This window comes from Rhinopithecus roxellana, chromosome 17, assembly GCF_007565055.1.
Source record: "Rhinopithecus roxellana isolate Shanxi Qingling chromosome 17, ASM756505v1, whole genome shotgun sequence".
Taxonomy (NCBI): domain Eukaryota; kingdom Metazoa; phylum Chordata; class Mammalia; order Primates; family Cercopithecidae; genus Rhinopithecus; species Rhinopithecus roxellana.
In genome coordinates, this window is record NC_044565.1 from 34,983,716 (window position 1) to 35,004,426 (window position 20,711).

Genomic DNA, 20,711 nt, shown 5'->3' on the forward strand with positions numbered 1-20,711 from the left:
CTAGTTGGATTTGTTTATACATTATCTTAACACTTTATTACATATTTTAATAGAACAGGAGTTTAAAAGCTGAAATCAGACATAGTCAGCTTGGCCTATTCTAGATTATTCTTCATCAATGGTTTTTTCTTGTGATTATACAGTTTTACTTTATCATCCCTTTGATAACAATTTCTGCATGAAAATTGACTTTATATTTCATTTTTCCCGTCTGTTATCTTAGCAACATTCATACGCAAACACCCTTTGTGCTGCACTGGTAATATAACTGATCAGGCAAAGCTGTGCCATAAGAAATCAAAACCATAATAATGTCTTTGGGTTTTGCATTTTAAATATTGCGTTCATTGTTGCGCTGAGGTTTCTGATCCCTTTCCAGACATTATGGAGATTACCTTTGGTAATGCCTATTTCATTGTACTTTGATATAAAATAATGTGTGTCATAAATCATCTGAGTGACTGTCATTAAACAGAAAAGCGCCTACTTATGATATGTAACAATTTGCTTTTCTAATTTGAAGAAGATTGAAGCATTTTAATTATGGAAGGTCTTTGAAAATGAGACTGGAATTCAATATAAAATTGTATTCCTTATGGAATTGTTGGTTAGAAATAATCAAATCCTTATTCATTAATTTTACATTTTTTTTTTGCAAGCACTAAATAAAAACATTCTTAGGAGGGGTTTTCCTAACGTAAGCCCTATACTTTTGTTACCATTAATCTGAGAAAAAGTTATGTTCAGATATTTAAGAAAAAGGCACAAAAGAATCAGTTGTTATTAGGAATTAATTTGCAATTGTGAATTTGAAAAAAAAAGATTTAAAATTGGGAGAGTCGTTGTCTAAAAACTTGCGAAAAGATGAACAAGGGGCATAAAATAGAAAAGGTTGGGGGAGAGAGCCATTTAAAATTATTGGTGTGTTTCATAGTTTTAAGATTGCTTCCATTTGGAAGAGAATGGGGGTTTGGAGATTTCCCAGTGAAGAACAATTGAAAATTATTGGAGCCCTCCTCTTTAAAGGTGATCAGAGCTCTGAATATGGACATTGCTGTGAGATTTAAAATTATGAGAGCTCTTCAAATTGTTTAAAACATTGATTTCTTATAAAATGGATTTCTACATTTTATTTCTTCAGTTACTAGGTAATTACAGCTGCCTAGAATCTGAGGTACTTTATTCTGAAACTAGTATTTTCTCTCTGGCTCCTTCCCTTTTCTTTCCATCTGCATTTTTTTTCCTCCTTAATAAGTTTTCTAGTTTCCCTTGCTTCTGGGATAGACACATCATTCTTTGTTCTTGCTCATAAATCACTCTGTGACCAAGGAACCAGGAAGTTATTAGGGGTGAGGGGAAGGTCAGGTCGAAAATTCAGATTGATCTAACCTATTCTCACAAAAAAGCACTTTGCCTACCTTAAACCTAAAGCAAAGCACCAATGCCAGCTACTGCAATATGACTTTTAATAACACTTCATGAAAGAAAAGACTTCCGCATTTTTTACAGTAAGTATAATAAAGATTCATAGAAACTACGAAGTTGTCACTAGTAAGTATTTAGTTATAGTAAGTATTTAGTTACAGTTACATTTGCCCATACACGTCATTCCAAGCACACTTTCTTCCTTCTTCCCTCCTGTTTTTCCTTTCTCTCTTCTCTTCTTCTTTTGTCTCTCATCAATAGAGACAGTTGAAAAGGAAATTCTGAAATTCATTGTGAAGACTGATGAAATTGGAAAGTAGATCCTTTAGTTGGGAACTCTAGATGTTGTTCTTCCCATGTGTTAGAAATTGGTCTTGTGCAAAAACACACACACACACACACACACACAGAGTCTTGTGCAAACTAACAAGGGACGTGATCAGAGTTAATTAATTCGAGAACCGTAGTTTATATAGCAAATTCTTTCTCTCTATTCGTAAAAAAATTCTCTCCTGTTGCTCCGTTATCCTCTCTGTTGCTCATGATATTTGGTAATGGGCAGGAGGAGGGTTCCATGTGTTTTGTACAAAGCTGTATCAAAGTGAATTGAACATAGTATTAAGTCTTTGTCAGCCTCAACTCACACCTGCCACACACAAGGTTTGTTGGTCTTTCATGCACATCATAACTTGAGTCTAAATCTAAAGGAACAGGGAAGGCAACAGAGCAAAGCTATCCAGATGTTGCTCAGTCTGTGCGATTGTAAATTTTAAAAGTACCAGCTTTCCATCCAGATTTTAGTGCATTGGGAACTATATGAAAATTCCAAGACATACTGGTTTATTGAAATGTCTGGCCATTTCTATATGAATTTTGGAACAGATGTACTGAGGTAGGCAATAAAACTGTGATAATAAGGAACATTTCCACATCAACTCACTAAACTACTAATCTATACTGAGGGGCAAGACTCAGCAGTGGAGGAGGGTGAATTTTCATGATTATTATTGGTAACACAGTGTCAATGATGCAAATTCATCCTTGACTTTAGTTTTGCTTAAGATTTCAGGGGGGTTGAGGTTGACATGTACGTGGTCTGCTTTATTCCAAAATAAATTGACAATTGAATTTCAGTTTTACTTTCTAAAATCAATGATAATAAAACAGAAATATGCTATATGACTTTGAATTTAGCCTTATAAAAGTTATCATTGTATCATTATATGTGATACCCCCAAGAAACCCAAATCAAGTGCTTGGAGATCCTTAGAATTTAGAAGTCTAGGTCTGATTGATTCTCAGGGTCTACGCAGAGAGTAAAGGTTTGCACTCCAAAAGCGGGGGACTTGGTCTGGGTGTGCCTGTCGTGTGACCACTGTCTTTACAGCTCACACCTCTAGATGGAGAAGAAGGTATGCTGACTTGCTGCCTTCTCATTCTTAGTCACGACCCAGCTCATTGACTCCTCCATTTGAGAACATTCCAGGATGCAGTTCCAGGAAGGGGATCCCAAGGGTTAAGGTTAAACCATTTGTATCCCTTTCAGGGATTTGCATAGCTGTGCAATTAGAGCTTTGGAACTAATGTGGGTCCCCTAAATTCCTGACAATTTCGCCCAACAAGATTGACTATTGATCAGTGGAGACTACAGCTCTTGAAATAAAAGGAAAATACACACAAACAAAAACAAAAATGAAACGTGACTTACTTGATATTATATGGGTTTTAATTCTTTCTCAGCCCCTTTTCTACTAACCTGTGGTACTTAGACACTGGATTTTTTTAAATGAATAATTTTACTCTCCGATGTTCCTAGGAAGACTCCAGAAGCAAAGGAAGCTTTCTGCGGGGGGGTGGGGGGTGGGAAAGGAAGCAGAGGCAGGCTTATAAATGACACAGGCCATTTCCACATGCGAGCTACCTGAAGAACAGGGCTTCAGGGCTATTGACAAGCAAACAAGCATGTCACAGAGCATGCTTAAAGCCCAGGTACTGAGGCATCCTCCTACTCAGCCTCTTTATTTGGTCGCATTTGGAAAATATTAAAGCTAGTAGAGTCTCATTTGCTCTTCTCTGGAATTTTAAAAATTATTTTTTTCTACCATGACCCAGTTTTCCCACAGCAAGTTTTGCTTATTTCTCTTTTTAACTGTAACATGGATCTCATCGATCGCCTCATATATTTCCCTGTTGCTTGTTTTGAAAGGGTCCTGAAACCCTAGGAAAACAGACAAATGACCAACAACAGAAGGAATCAATAGAAGCAAAAAGAGAAAATGTCTGTGACCTCTATTTGTGGAGAAAGTCAGCTCTGTTTTCTCGGAGCAGGACCTCTTAGAGTCAGAAAGGGGCCTAGGCAACTTCCTTCATTGTTGTTTTTTGGTCTGTTTTGCTGTTTCGTTTTTCTTTTGAAGTCTTTTGTATAGTAAAAAGCAAGCATGGTGAAAACATGGGTGAAAAAACTGTAAAATATTTCAAATATTTACATTTAACAAACCAATAATTGTAAAACACACAGAAATACAATGACCATGTTTAAGTTCATTTAAAGAGAAGATCAAAAGTCCAAAGTGGAGGCTTTTGTGAACGTGAGCCCTGGGACAAATGGCTCCTTCCCAACCTCTTCTGACAGCCCAGCTCCAAGCCCCAGATATATGCCTGTCCCCAAGTATGTGATGTATATCTTAAATATCCATTTCAGGGTAAAATGTGAGCATAATCACTATGATGGCCCAGGTACCTCACTTTGTGCATGGGTAGTCATGAAGCTTAAAGAAATGGTAGTTTCCTTCTTCCTGCTGTAATTTTTTCATTTGATTTAGACCTGAACCTGGAAGACAGTCTTAAGGCAGTCTTTGTCAACGATGAGTAAAGTGAAGTAAAATTCTTCTTGCCCTGTGAATGCTGGTCTGTGAGAAGAAAAAATGTGGTCTGTCAGGAAAGGGTGGATCACCTGCTTCTGTGACAGAAAGTAAGAAGAGATGCAGGAGCTCTGAGCTACCTGGTGGGCCACAGGTTTTATTTGGCCATCCTGTTTCCTTGACCAGATATTGCCAACTGGGAATAGCAGCATTGATGAACTTCATTTTGTCGGCTTTATTTCTGCTGTAAATTTAATTTTTATCATGAAAAATTTCAAACATATACAATAACAGATATTAATATAATTAATACATTAATATGATTAATTAATATATAGATTAATATAATTAATATATTAATTATTCTCAGAGAGAATAATATAATAATTAAAATTCTGTGGAAATGGAAAATATATAAATAAACTAAAATATCTAAGAATACATTTAACCAAAGAGGTAAAATATATCTACAGAAAACTATAAAATACTGAAGAAAGAAATGACAGATGACACACACACAAAGAAAAACATCCTATACTCATGAGTTAGAAGAATTAATAATATTAAAATGATCATACTACACAAAGCAACCTATATATTCAATGTAATCCCTATCAAAAGATGGACGTTATTTTTTGCAGAAATAGAAAAAAATACTAAAATTCATATGGAACCAAAAAAGAGCCCAAGTAGCCCAAGCAATACTCAGCAAAAAGAACAAAGCTGATGGCATCATACTACATTACCTCAAATTATACTACAAGGCTATAGTAACCGAAACAGCATGATACTGGTATAAATATAAACACAGAAATCAATAGAACATAATAGAGAACTCAGAAATAAAGCCACATAGCTACTGCCAACTGATCTCTGATAAAGTTGACAAAAATGTACACTGAGGAAAGGACACCTTTTTTAATAAATAGTGCTGGGAAAATTGGATTGCCATATGCAGAATAAAACTAGACCCTTAACTTTCACCATATGCAAAAATCAACCCAAGGTGGATTAAAGGCTTAAACGTAAGACCTGAAACTATAAAAATACTATAAGAAAACCTAGGGAAAACTCTTCTGGACATTGGTCTCATCAAAGAATTCATGACTAAGCCCTCAAAAACACAAGCAACAAAAACAAAAATAGCAAATAGGACTTATTAAACTAAAGAACTTCTGCATAGCAAAAGAAATAATCAACAGAGTGAACAGATAACCTGGAGAATAAGAGAAAATATTTTAAAACTATGCGTACAACAGGCACTAATACCCAGAATTTACAAGGAAGTCAAATAACTAAATTACAACAACAAAAGCACAAATAACCCCAGTAAACAGTGTGCAAAGGACATGAATACACCATTTTTCAAATGGAGACATACAAAAGGCCAACAAGCCCATGAACAAAAATGCTCAAAATCACTCATCATCAGAGAAATGCAAATTAAAATCACAATGAGATATCTCACACCAATCAGAATGGCTATTACTAAAAAGTCAAAGAATAACAGATGTCAGTGAAGACGTGGAGAAAAGGGAACACTTATACACTGTTGGGGGGAGTGTAAATTAGTACAACCACTATGAAAAAAAGTCTAGAGATTTCTCAAAGAACTAAAAATAGAACTACCATTCTATCCAGTAATCCCACTACTGGTTATCTACTCAAAGGAAAAGAAATCACCGCATCAAGAAAAACGGTGCTCTTATATGTTTATTGCAGTACTGTTCACAATTGCAAAGACATGGAATCAACCTAACAGTCCATCAACAGATGATTGGATGAAGAAAACTCTGTGTGTGTGTGTGTGTGTGTGTGTGTGTGTGTGTGTGTGTGTATGATGTGTGTATATATATATATGGTATGTACAAATATACTATACACACACACACACACACAGCCATACAAATAAACAAGCCATGTCTTTGCAGCAACACGGATTAAAATGGAGACTAGTATCTTAAGTGAAATAACAGAGAGTCAAATGCCACACATTCTCACTTCTTTAAGTGGGAGCTATATAATGTGTATGTGTGGATATTGAGTGTGGAATAACAGACATTGGAGGCTTGGAAGGGTAGGAGAGTAGGACAGGGGTGAGGGATGTACCTAATAGGTACAATGTACATTATTTGACTGATAGCTCAAACATCACCATTAATAGTATATCCATATAACTAAACTGTACTTGTACCCTTTATAGTTATATAAATTAGGAAAAAACTAAGACAGCCTTTGGTTTATACCTGTGCATTCATGCAATTAAACCTCATACATTGACACCCAGAAGACTTCATAAGTGCTTTTGAATCAAGAAAACTGTATTTATTGCCATGGAAAGGAAGATTCAAAGTGAACAAAGTTAGAATGACTTACCCCTAAATTGCTGTTTTTCTCATTCTTAATTTAAGGCTTATAGGTAGCATAAACATGTTGGTTGACAACTAGTTGCAAAAAAGGAAATACTGTTGGCTAAATACAGAATAACGTATTCTGCTTTTAGCGACCTGCTTTAAGAGAAGCGTGTGTGTGTGTGTGTGTGTGTGTGTTTGTGTGTGTTTCTGCGTGTGTCTATACCTGTCTGTGTAGAAATGGGAAGATAAACTAAGTTGGAGAAACAGAATTACCTCAAGAAAAGTGAAATTGCAAGAGAAATCCTAGATAAGACAGGGCACATTCAGAAACGAGGCTTTTCTTACTATTATCAATGATAATGTCAAGTCTAGGGCACAACAGGGCATTTAACAGGGTCATTGATGTATCTCATTTTGTAGAGGCAAGTCATTCAGCTCTGTATCTGTGTTTTCCTTTAATATTATTACCATGTGATATGGTTTCTAGTTAAAAACTTGTGCCAAAAATGAAGCAGACCTGACTTGGCACTGAGAACACTTATTTATGTTCTGTAAGTGCCAGTGTTTACTAAATCGAATGACAAGGTTACAGGGAGCTTTGGTGGTGACTAGGAATTGTGATATCTACTTTTGGGCTTCACCACCTATAGCTGAAGGCTCTAGCGTTGGTGATATTATCCACTCTTTACACGTTTCGGCTTGCCCACCTGTGAGAGTCTAAAGACAATGCTTGATTTCTAGATGTATAAGTGCTAATACAGTTTGTATGTTCCCCTCCAAATCTCATGTTGAAATGTGATCCTCAGTGTTGGAGGTGGGTCCTGGTGGAAAGTATTAGCTTACAGTGGCAGATTGCTCATGAGAGACTTAGCGCCATCCCCTTGGTGATGAGTCAGTGTTAGCTCTGGTAGTACACAGGAGATATGGTTGTTTAAGACTCTGGGACCTCCCCTTCTCTCTCCTCCTCCCTCTCTCTTACTCTCTCTTTTCCCTTAACCTTCGCCATGATCATAAGCTTCTTGAGGCCCTTACCAGGAGCAGATGCCAGCACTGTGCTTAGAATGCAGCCTGAAGAACCAGGAGCCAGTTCAAACTATTTTCCTTATAAATTTCTCAACCTCAGGCATTTCTTTATAGCAATGCAAAAATGGACTAATAGAGGTACCAAGAGTGTTGAAAGAAAAGGGTGATGGGTGATTGGGAATTCTTATTTTCCAACCTCAACATTTTGTAAAGTGTTTTGGGGTCCTTGAGAAAAAAAATGTTCATTTGGTGGCTCATCCCACTGGAGGCTCCAGAGGCTGGGCCAGCCTCCATGGGGATCTGACCTGTGCAGTTATGTAGGGTCCCATGCTTGCTAACACACCGCTGTCACCATCTTGAAATTCTTAATTTTTGAACAATAAGTTCTGCATTTTTTTTTTTTTTTTTTTTTTTTTTTTGCACTGGGTCTCACAAGTCCAGTAGCCATTCTAATCCAGAGTATCTTTGGGAACAAGCCACTATTCAAGTGATGGCATGACCATCTTACCAAGAGAGTTTCTGTATTGCCTTCTTCATGTCTGGGGCTCCCCTTAAAGACTGAGGAAAAGAATGAGTACCTGTTGTCTTCATCCATTTGTAATGCTATAATAATATATCTTAGACTGAGTCATTTATAAACAACAGACATTTATTGCTCACTGTTCTAGAGGCCAGAAGGTCCAAAATCAAAGCCTCAGTAGATTCAGTGTCTAGTGAGGGCTCATTCTCTGCATCAAAGATGGAGCCTTCTAGCTGTGTCCTCACATAGCAGAAAGGCCATAGTGCTAACAAGTTCCCCCAGTCCTCTTTTATAAAGGCACTAATCCCATTTATCTCCCAAAGGCTGCACTGCTTAATGCCATCACCCTGGGGTCTAAGTTTTAACACCAGGGCACAAACATTTAGATCATAGCACTAGTTTTTAGGGGATTTTGAAGTCCACATCATACATGAGGAAAGTTAACATCCAAAATACTCTGAGAATAAGGCTTGAGGTCAAGTGGACCTCTGAGAAGCTCTTCAAGAAATATCTACTAGAAACATAAAAGGCAGATCTCCTATAGATGGTTATTTCTTTCTGCCATGCTGACATTTCCAGGGTTCGTCTTTTTCTTTCTGTTGCATCATTTGTCTGTGTCAAGTGTTATTCAAACTCAACAATTCTTTTACAGTCTTTGAAAGCATTCCATTTTGTAATATTATTGTGTTTTGTTGGCTAGAGTTTGATTGCATCTAATAAGAGAAAGCATTTCTTATTTTATAATTTCTCCTAAAATTTGGGTTTCCACTCACTTTACTTTCCACTCAACAGCAGTGTGTGTTTGTTAATATTTGCCTGCTAAGAGATCATAGGCCTTGGGGTGGTAATTAAATGTTTGGATCACATGGAAGTTCAAGAATCTCTGTGATTTTAGTTACCTCTGAAAGTGTCCAGAGATGGAATACCACCTATATTTAAGACTTTAAAAAAATAAAACCTGTACATCTGAGAAAAATGGATTTCAGCCTCAGGAAACAGCTGGCAAGGAGCCTGAGTTAGCCTGACCTGGCCGAAGGTGCACATAGTCTGCAATGGAAGATGTGAGTGGGTGAGCAGAGCCAAAGCAGAGCTCTTCTATGGAATCTACATTTTTATAAATTCTACAAGGATTTCATCAAATCTATTAAGTCTTTGAGTCTGATAGCTCTTCTCTACTTTTCCTCAGTCTACAAAATGCCTGTGTTTGTAAATTGCCAGAGGGGTTTTTACTTATTTCTTGTTGTATAGGAAGCAAAACCTCCAATATCATAAAAACCCCTTTTAAATGGTTTCTACCTGGAAAATAGACAGAGTGGGGGTTCTCTCAGTTCACAACTTGTACAGCACTTGACATATGTTACAGCTGGGAGAGGTAAAACATGATGTCCCTATTTTTGTTCCTGCTCCAGTCTGGTACCCGATGAAAGAGGTACTGTATAGAAGTCAGTGGATGGAAATCAAAGCATCAGCTTTGAGAATGAGACTTAGGTCCATAGGCGATTGTGCTCGCTAACATTTTACGTCTGCATTAGAGTCATACTCACTGGGTCACAGGTAAGTATGACTCTACCTGTGTTGGGGCCACTCCCCAGGGCATGAAGAAATGGATGGTGGGCACCTTGGCAGATAGTTAGCTTCTCAGGAGAGAACCAGGAAGTGCTGGCTCATTCCTGCTATCCAACTCACCACTCTGAGAAAGTGATGAAGGGACACTGAGAAAGTAATTCTAACTGTGCAAATTCCTCTACATTCCTCTACATGAACACATGAGGAGTAAGGAATAAGCATCCCCCAAACAATAAATAAAAGAAAATAGTTATTTCTTTTGAGTTTAACATATGATGATTTGAGAAAATAAAATATCACAAATTAATATTCTATAATTGAGAAACTTTCTTTAAATGCCCAAAATAAATTTCTTAAAGACCATTTACTAGCTCAAAAAATTCTTTTAGTTATTTAAGGAGGGAAAAAGTTTACTTTGAAGAACTTTTAAAGTTACTTTAATAGCATGTAAAACAATGGGTATGTTGATAACATTTTTTGTGTGAAAATTTCCATTAGAACGTCTACGTGGCTAGACTAGTAGACTTGTTCAAGATTCTATACATTCTTGGAAGTAGAGACTGGCATTTCTTTAAGAGTGTCTAACTCATGAACATACTGGCAATGAATCCAAAGAGGATTCCCCTGCGCCTTCCTATCTGGCTGAATTCAGGTTGCTTCACCACTTCAGCAATTCTAGGCCAGAGGCACATGGAGAGAAACGTGGCTACACTAGGGCCTCTTAGGGTGGTTGTCACTGGGCTGCCTGGCTTTCACTGGGGCCTGTCTTCACTCTCCATCCCTTCCTTCACAAAATCATTCATTTGGTGGAAGCACCAAGAGACTTGGGAGCAGGAAGGCCTGCCAGGATGGGCCTGAGATTCTGCCCCTTTAAGACTGGCTTGTGCAGGAACCCATTAGGATAATCTGAAACCCAGCAGTGCCCAGGAGTAGAACTCAGTTCTGGTTTGAGTTAAGCTGGGTCTGAGATTCCCTTCCTTTCCACCGTATGTTTGCAAATATTAAAAACTAAACTGGGCCTCTTATTTCAGGGTTGAAGCTTTATGGTGTTATGGGACAAGGAGGAAGATAATTCGGTTAGGGAGTAACACAATCACCTTTGATAAACGGCATTTTTAGGTCCTCTTGGATGCACAAAAAGGATATTGGATGAGGGCAGGGTGGTCTTACTGATGAATTTATTCTCAAAATTTGCCACTGTCGTGCTGGGAAAGAAGGGCACCTGATAACTGGGCTGTCTATTAGCTTAGGTTCTCTCTGTTGGAACACAAGAGAGTGCTTTTGCCTGGCTGGAGAGGGTAGCAGCCTCTCTTTTGCATGATTTATTATAATGATGATGATTATTGTTGGATTATTACAGTTGCCTATTGGCAGGGCTATAGTTAAAAATTTGGCAGTGTTTGTATAATAAATGACTATTTTTACAGCTCAGCTATAAAAGTTTACTTAGGTCTGAAATATGATATACAAGCCCTTCATCCGGGAATGCTTTCCTTTCAAATAGAATTTTAAAAAACGGTTAATAAAACTGGTCTGTCTAATTTTCCTGAGTTATATGAATATTTTGGAAAAACAGAAATGTATCATTTGTAAAGGCTTTCTAACACTTTTTCTCAGTTGGCCTTGAGTTTAAACAAGATGCTATAAAAAATTGAAATTATTTAAGCTGAGCTTGGATAAATTGAGTTGAAATGATATTATGCACAGGGATAGACTGAAAAAAATAGAGAAGCAAGCAGTCTTTCTATTTAACTTTAAAAACTCTAACTTTGGCTCAGTAGTAGAAGCCCTTTGGAACAATTACCACTGTGCATTTTCATTATGCATTTTATACCTCTAAGTACATAATCACCTGCTCATGTCTATCTGATAAATAACGAGACTTTTTATTTCACATTTGCATTGTTAATTACAGTATATTACAGAAGTAAGATTCCAGGCATCTGTTATTAATAGAATGTAGTTTTTGAAAATAATAAGCGCACTTTAAATAGACAAAGAGAAAGCACCCTTTATTGGAGGCCACCCAGATTTGTTGTTAGCTTTTTTTTTTGTTTGGACTTTAAGATAGATGTGGCAAGAGTGGAGGGAAAACGTAGCATGAATTGAAGCTATCAGGATAAAATTATATTTGTTATTACTTGTGATTTATAGTCTGGCAAGAGTTTATGTCCGTATTCTTGAGAAAGGAGTCACAGGTTTTGTAAATGCAAAAGCAATACAAATATCTTTCCCGGGTGTGGTGGCTCACACCTATAATCCCAGCACTCTGGGAGGCTGAGGTGGGTGGATTGCTTGAGCCCAAGGAGTTAGAGACCAGCCTGGACAACACAATGAAACCCTGTCTCTGCAAAACACACACAAACACACAAAGTAGCCAGGTGTGGTGGTATGTGCTTGTATTCCCAGCAACCCAGGAGGCTGAGATGGGAGAATCACCTGAGTCTGGGAGGTTGAAGTTTCAGTGAACCATGATTGCACCACTGCACTCCAGCCTGAGCAACTAAGTGAGACCCTGTCCTCCCCACCCCCCTAAAATATATATATGTCTTTAGGTTGAGAAGATGAAAAGTCCAACCCATGAGTTCCTTCATAGTGTATGACAGCCTCTGATCACAATATGAGGGCCCAGTTGCAAGAGAAAATTCTAGGGGTCTCAGAATCATTATCTTCAATACCCAAAGATAGTTCTTCTGAGCAGAGTTTACCCTCTCTTCCCACTTCCCTACCTGGAGTCTGGTTGAGACGGGATGTGGTGAGAAAGACAACAGAATAAAATTCTTGGAGCCTGGGTATTTTTCATCTGCCCATTTCCATAACCACCTGGGTGATGGTTAGACTTGCTGAATCAATGAGGGCTACCAACACTGCCCTTCCAACTCCAGAGGGCCGCACTGAGAATCAGAGTGCAGTGAATGCACTGTGGAAAGCAGATCCATGACAAAAATGCAAATACTCAAGTACTGACTACTCCTTGGGAAGGGCTTGTGCAGGTCAGTGTTTGCTGCCTATTCTTTTTGGCAACAGACTTTATAGCTTTGTCAGTCACTACAATCAGGACATACAATAGTTCTAGTATGGGAAAAATCTCCCTCAAGTTACTCCTTAAAAATCACACTCTTCATCTAACTCCATCCTGATCCATCATTATAAGTTTGTCACTTTGAGAACATAAATAGAATCACACAGCCCATAACCCCTGGAGACTGGTTTTCCTCTCAGCATAATGCCCTTGAGATTCATCCAAGTCGTTGCATGTATCAATACTTTATTCCTTTTTAGTGCTAAGGAACATGTCATTGTACAAATGCAATGCTGTTTACTTATCCATTCACTCATCATCAAGGGACCTTTGAGTCGTTTTGGCCATTGCAAAAAAAGTTGCTGTGAGCATTTGTGTACAGGTTTTTGTAGAAACATACGTTTTGATTTCCTTAGGCAAAATATGCAAAAGTGTGATTGCAGGTTCATATGGTAAGTATATGTTTAACTGTATACAAAACTGGCAAACTTCCAGAGTAACTGTGCCATCTTATATTCCTACCAGCAATGTCTGAAAAATCTAGCTGTTCTGCATCCACACCAGCATTTGATATTATCAGTATCTTTACTTTAGCCATTTTAATAGGTGTACAGTGGTAATATGTCCTTGTAGTTTTAGTCTGCATTTTTCTACTGGCTAATGATGTTGAACATTTTTTAATGTATTATTTACCACCTATATGTCCTCTTTGGTGAAATATCTGTTCAAGTCATTTGCCCATTTTCTAGTAGAAAACAGGCTTTTAAAGAAGTTTTTCTTTATATTGTGACTATATTCTGCCTATGGTATGTTCATGAGAGGCTGCAGTAATAAAGTAAATTGCTTTCCAACTATTGTGAGTGTTGACCATGCTGAGATGGCCCACAAATCAGGACTCACGAGAAAAAAAAAAATCATGTCATTTTCTCTAATATATCTTTTCTTATTTCAATATTTCATTTCTATATTCTAGAAATATATATGTATTTTTTAATCAGGGGTAGGAAAATATCACTAATTTAGAAAGATGAAGGGAATAAAGAGAGTAGAGTCAGAATCCCTCAAGGGAAAATACGCACAAAAAGATATTCCTAAAGAAATGTAGTCTGGGTGTGGTGGCTCACACCTGTAATCCCAACACTTCGGAAGCCTGAGGTTGGAGGATCACCTGAGTCCAGGAGTTTGAGACTAACCTGGGCAACACAGTGAGACCCCATCTCCACAAAAAAATTAAAAAGTTAGTCAGGGGTCGTGGCACATACCTGTAGTCCCTGCTACTTGAAAGGCTGAGGTGGGAAGATTGCTTGAGAACAGGAGGTCAAGGCTTCAGTGAGCTGTGATGGCGCCATTGTACTCCAACCTGGGTGACAGGGTGAGACCTGTCTCAAGAAAAGAAAAAAAGTAAAGAAATGTAGCTAAATTAGAAGTCTGACTCTTATCGAGAAATCAAGAAAATTTAATGTATATTAAATACAATGTGACAGTTGATTTAGAGGATGATTATCATTAAAAAATAGAATGAGAATTGAGAATTTATCAGAAAAAAAGAGGAATATTTCATTAGGCTTTAGTGCATGTTCAAAATGTTGCTTGACTTGCAAAGCTTTACTTTTCCAGGGCTGCATTTTTTTTCTTAAGTCAAGATACATTTGAAAATTTCTAGGAAAGTGCGTTTAAAACTTTTATGTGTGTAAATACTAACAAGCAAATTTAAGTGATCTATGTAAAACAAACATTATGAACTTTGAAAATCTAATCAAAGCACGCATCTCTTTTACTAGAGAAGAAAATATGTAAATTAAGAAGTTGAAAGGGTATTGAAAGAACTTTGATATGAGGAATATTTATTTTGAAAGACCTTTATATTGGAATTTCTTCATTTTACAGCTACCTCTATTAGACCTGGGTATCTGGGGCCCCTTCTTTGAGTCCCACACCTTAGAAACCCTCCTTCGGCTCAAGTCTAGGTGCTTCCCCCACTTCAAGGGGAGGATTCGAAGGGGTCAAGAGGCAGCCCACCTGGAGTTTGTACTATACCATCTCCCTTTAGGTACATCTCAGGTCCCAGGAACCTAGAATCTGTTGCCCAGAGGGACTGAGCCTGTGCCTGCACCTGCATGGGCCTCTTCCCTAGCACCTCTTTCATCTTCCTCAAGGCTGACCATGCTTCTGGTGGGCTTATGCTAGGCCCAAGGGGTAGCAAGGGTGGCTGTTTTGTGGGGTGTAGCTGTGGACTTAGATTGCATTGTGTGCTGGGTTTCTCATTCAAGCGTGTGATGCTTTTCCTATCAGGAAGAGGGCCAGGGATGGGAAGAGAGGAAGGCAGGCCTCAGTTTGGGGTGGGCGGTGGGGAGGTGGGGAGCATTTGTGCTCTAGCCCAGGCTCAGGCCTACTTATAAGAACAACCCTGAAAGTTTTCGGAAGAAGTACGTTTTAAACTTCTCAGAATTCACCTATGCCATAGCTGAAATAGTTTCCTTTTTTAATGTGTGTGGTGCATCTCACATGTTAACAGAGATACTCTTTCTGACAACTCCTGTAATACTTAGTCTGTACTGAGCAGTCTATAGTTTAATTGCGTTTTTGTTATATGTGCATTTTATTTTATTTTGTCTCTAACTATTATAGATTGTAAGTCCCTAGAGACAGGAAATAAGACTTATGCTTCTGTGGTATGTACCTACCATGACTAGCAGAATTTTGAATACAGAGTAGGTAATAAATACTTGGTACTTGATTGATAAACCTATAATGCCATATAAATATGTTAAACACCACTTAGGAAAACAATTTGAAAACATGAAGTTGTGGAGAAAAAGCAGCAGTTTCTCAAGTATAAAAGAAAACAATACAAAATTTGGGAAGGGCATATAAAGACAGAGTAAGGTATTTGAGCATCTGACTTAGGATTGAACCAGAAAAAGGAGTTTTCAAAGACCTTTCCCCTTCCCCATGTCCCATTATCACCAAAAAATCCTTAGGAATGGACAGGCAGACCTGGGGAGGATCTGCTAGACAGGGCTGGTTTTGGCTGTGAAAACAGTGGTAAAGCAAGGGATTTGAGTAGCGCTGTTGCTTAATAGCAAACAACTTACTACACCCAAGTCAACAATATATAAGTAGAATGGTTTTAGGTGTGATATAAGAGGACTGCATGTTAGGGAATCTGCTTTCACTCTTCAGGCACAATCTCCCTCTGCCTTTCCACTTATGCTGACACTACTATGTATTCCCCAAAAAATTAAACAAAAATCAATTTATTCTCCTTTTATTAAGAAAACTTAGTTTATTCTTCTCTTATTAAACTTAATAAGTTTATCTTAACTTTTCTAAGGTTGATAGCACGGATGCCTTGATGGTTAAAGTCTTTAATTTGTTGTATAATATAGTGTAATTTGATTTGGCCAATTGAGATTAGACTATACTCCTTGCTAACTGCCACTATATCCAGGTCTACTCTGAGGATACTGCTACACTTTCCATAAAACAACAGATCTCAATGTGTGGTCCTGGGACTACAAGGATCCCCCAGACTCTTCAGGAGGTCTTCAGAGTCTATACTACTTTATAATAAAACAAATATATTATTTGTCTTCTCAGTTTCATTCTCTTGTGAGTATACAACAGAGTCTTCTAAAGGCTATGTGACATGATGACTTCATCATACTGACAGATAATGAACTGCTTACGTGTGTATTTTGGGTCTTAGAGAGTTCTCAGTCTTAATTTCTAACCTGGAAAATATTAATAGATATTATTTTCAACAGCAAAAACCACAATTACTTTTGCACCAATCTAATATAACCCACATAAAATTTATTTGGGGTTTTCAATTTTAGGAGTGTCAAAAGGATCCTGAGAGCAAAAAGTTTTGAGAACTGCCGCCTCCAAGACATGAATGACTACCTATATCTCCAGTTAATCTTTAAGTATACCAAAGTTCAGGAGAAAGTCACAGAGATGATTAAAAGCTAGAAAGTAAGATTTACAAGGACAAGTGGAAGGAATTGGAATTGATCATCCCAGAGAAGAGAAGTTGGAGAGATGCCTTAATAATGATCTTCAGGTATGTGAAGGGTTGGTTTTCAGAACAAGAAATTGGCTTAAAGTGCAGTTTGTGAGATTTAAACTACAGATAAAGGGAGACTCTCTGACAGGGGTTGTTAAACAGCCGAGTGGGTAACTGACTGGGTTGTGGACTCTCCCCCTTTGGAGGTCTTTTAAAACGGGATAGATTTCCATCTGTCTGAGATGATTTAAATGGCGGGCTGGGCCAGATTATATCTTGGGCTCCCCTTCCAGCCCCTTGGTTCTATAATTAACTTGGTGCGAAGGGCTATGGTAATTTGTCGTGAAGGGTTTAGACAGGAATGTGCTTGCCAATCTTGGGATAGGTCTTGTGTGGGAAAGCCAGAGGTTTTGCTTCATGGCTAGTGACAATCCCACATCATCCGGGAAAATAACTGATACCTGGAGCAATGAATTTCAGGTCAGATTTAGGAGGATCGGGGCCTCTATTCCTGCTGAATCTTCCTCATTGTCGAGGAACAGTAAGAAAAATAATTTAGTAGATTGATTTTAGTCAAATGTACCTTGGATATTTTTAAGTATTAGATGCAGGTATTAGGGGCAGGGAATGCTGATAGCTTTAAAGGAAAAAGAAAATAAAATGCAATCTTTAATTTCATAAAAAAAAAATCAGAAAATCTGAATAGAAAGTATGAGAAAAATGCTGGCCATGAACATACTCTTTCCATTTTACTTTGTGTGGGTGCTTTATTTTCTCTTGCAAAGTTAGTGAAATTTCATTGCTTCCAGTCTTTAGAGCCATTCTGCATGTTGGAGATTAGAGGTTTGAAGTTTCCCTACACTGGGTCAGAGATCCAGAGAATCAGCTAAATTCCAAGGTAGTTTGTTTCCTTTGCTTATCACTTGAATTTCAATGAGTAATGTCCCTGGGCCAAAACAGGAAGGAAAGAATGCAAATTTGCTAGGGTTCATTTTGGATCCTGACATTAGGGACAACACAGTGGAAATCAGTGGAACCATCTAGGATAATGAACTAGATTAGAGAATATAAATCAGATTTTATCTAAGTGTAGACCCAATCACCAAGGTTTCTGTTGACACTTAAAAAATACTTGGATCACATATTATCTTGGCTTGGGCTGATTGATAGAAAGCAGAGAAAGAAGTTAGGGAAGGCCCCCTTGGGTACTTTTAGAGACTGCAGGGTAGTTTAATCAGATATCATTCAGGAAAACAACCCTGGCAGATAGCAGATAACCCCACTGTGGGAAATGGTTACTAGGCTCTATCTATCTCCAAAAGATTCCAAGAGGCTACTGACCTCTCTTTTGACAAAGTCTTGGTGTTGAATGAGATGGGAAGACCAAGCCTGGGGCAACAGGGTAAATAAGCATTGTGTCCCAGAGAAGAGGAAAGTGGGGGAATTTAATGGAAGGTTTAAACCTAAAGCCTCTTTGATTTTTAACATCCATATCATGCAAATGCTCAATTAAAAGAAAGTATCTTTCAACTTTATTTTGTGACTCAAATTCAAGCCCCTTGATGTTGAAGAAGGAGAATGAGAAAGAGAGAGAGAGACAGACAGAGAGAGAGGAGGAATTCCCTTTTTTGAAAAACAAAGAGTTAACCTAGCAAAACCATGTTTTCCAAAACATACCTAGTAAAATATCACAGAATTTTAAAATGAGTTGGACAATGTCCTCATTTCTTCTAGCCATGCTTGCAGCTAAACTATCGAAAACAGTGAAGGTAAAAAACAAGCTTATAACTTTTGTGAATTAGGAATAAAATCATTTTCTTCTTGAGTAGAGCAAACTTGTGATCATGAAGATATGAATTCGTCTTTGTGTGGCTAGAAAAGGGAGATGCAGCTGGTTTGCTTGTTGTTTTGTTGTTTGGGTTTTTGCTGTTTTTGTTTTGTTTTGTTTTAGCCCCATTCTAAGCAAATCAAGGGCAGCCTCTGCTAGAAGCTATGCATCTATCTTAAGGAACTTGACAATTTGGCACTTTGCCACCTCTTCATTTATCCAGATGGTTCTTCATGCAGTTACCGCTGCCTTTGTTCTTCACTCCTATCTCCCCTAGTTGTCTTCCAACCAAAGTTTTACTCATTTTCTAAGACAGCTGTCACGTCATTGTAGCCTCCAGACCTCCCAAGAGCCCCAGCACACTATTTCCTGCATCACTCTATCCTAACACTTACTATTCTTTACCAAGTACTAGAATTATTTGTGTACATATCTATCTTTGCCACTTAATTGCATGCTCCCACAGGGCAAGAGCCAAGTTATTTTTTTTCAGATGTGAGCCTTATACCTAGTAGTGGCTCAATTAATGTTTTCTACTGAGAGTTGCCTTTGATTTTAACACAACTTTTTCAGAAAAAGAAAATGATCCAGATGCCACTAGTGCATCTCACCTCTAGAAGTATGTTTACTAGCATTAAATAATCAGAAAACAACATAATTTATGCATTCAAAAATAGAAGTGATTGGGGAAACCCATTTCTACATACATATTTATTCAAACAATTATAATCCAACAGGGCAGTGACTGAAAGAATGCATGTACATGTATGTACACGTATTTATGTATGAATGTCATTTCATATCTACATTTTAGTTTTTCAGTCACGAACCACAGAAGATCAACAACCACTAGAACTGAACAAAATCTTTGAAATGTTAGATTAAAATCCTTAGTGAATAATGTCCCGATTTTAATATGAGAGATGTAACAAAGAGGAATAGAATAAATAAAACGATCACTCTGACTCTTCCTAACATAATTTTCTTATTTTTGTAAAAATTCTGTGCTTCACAAAGCTGGTATGTTTTTGAAATTTTTTTACTCATAGTTACCTACTGAAAAATATGTAAAGATAACATCTAAAAAGTAATATAGTCACTGATTTTCTTATTTTTCCTCTGTCCGTTAGGTGAGGAGAGTTACAATTTTTTTCAAGGGAGGAATATGAGATTTCCACAGATGGATACTTTCCAGTACAAATGTAAACTGCAGAGCAAATAACTTTTTCTTTTCATGAGAAATGATCTCTGTAGTTTAAATGCAGAGTTTAAAATGATAAGAAACACAGAAAGCATTTTGAATAATTACTGTTGGCAGACACATAATCATGTTTAATTTTCTCCATTGCGCATGTACTTATTTTCTTCCTTTCTGATTCCTCAGTTAAATTCCTTTGTGGAATCAGATTTCAAACATGAATTAATTTCTGCTTTGTGTAAATCTGGGTGTGTGAGAATGTGTGTGAGTGCATGTGACATCAGATTTTTTTAAAACTTCTTTTGAGATATTTGTTTTTTATAAAATTTACTTTACTTGGTTGTATAGATTTTTTTTTTCTAGTTAGGTGCAGAAATCAATTATTCCAATTATGAAGTTTCAATGCATGGAACCAGACACTCAGAGTCAGTCCCATAGACTGGCAGTTTCAGAACTAGGACTGAATCTTGGGTTATTTCCTTTATTTTACTTCAAAAATACATTTCACATTGATTTGCTTAGTTTTCAGCAAACTCATGCCCTTTGTAGCAACTATATTGATCACGACATTAGTGAAAAGTACAGAATCTATGATCTAGAGAACATGTGTTCTAGAAAGATTAACTTAAAAGCATTGCTCATTGTATCCTTCAGTTCTCCAGAAGGTTCTCGGGAGAAGCACTTTCAACCTCGATGTGAGTGGGATTCTCAATGGAGAATGGATTCCAAGTGGGTTAGACCACAGTGAAGTGTGTTGAAAGCCATTAGCAATTAAGAGCATGGCTCTGTACTGATTTGCTTTATGGTATATTTCATGCTGCTCATGCACAGTAGGTAATACACACGGATTCAGCATAAATTTGATTTTGCACATTAAGTAAAGTGCAATAGATAAATTATGGCTG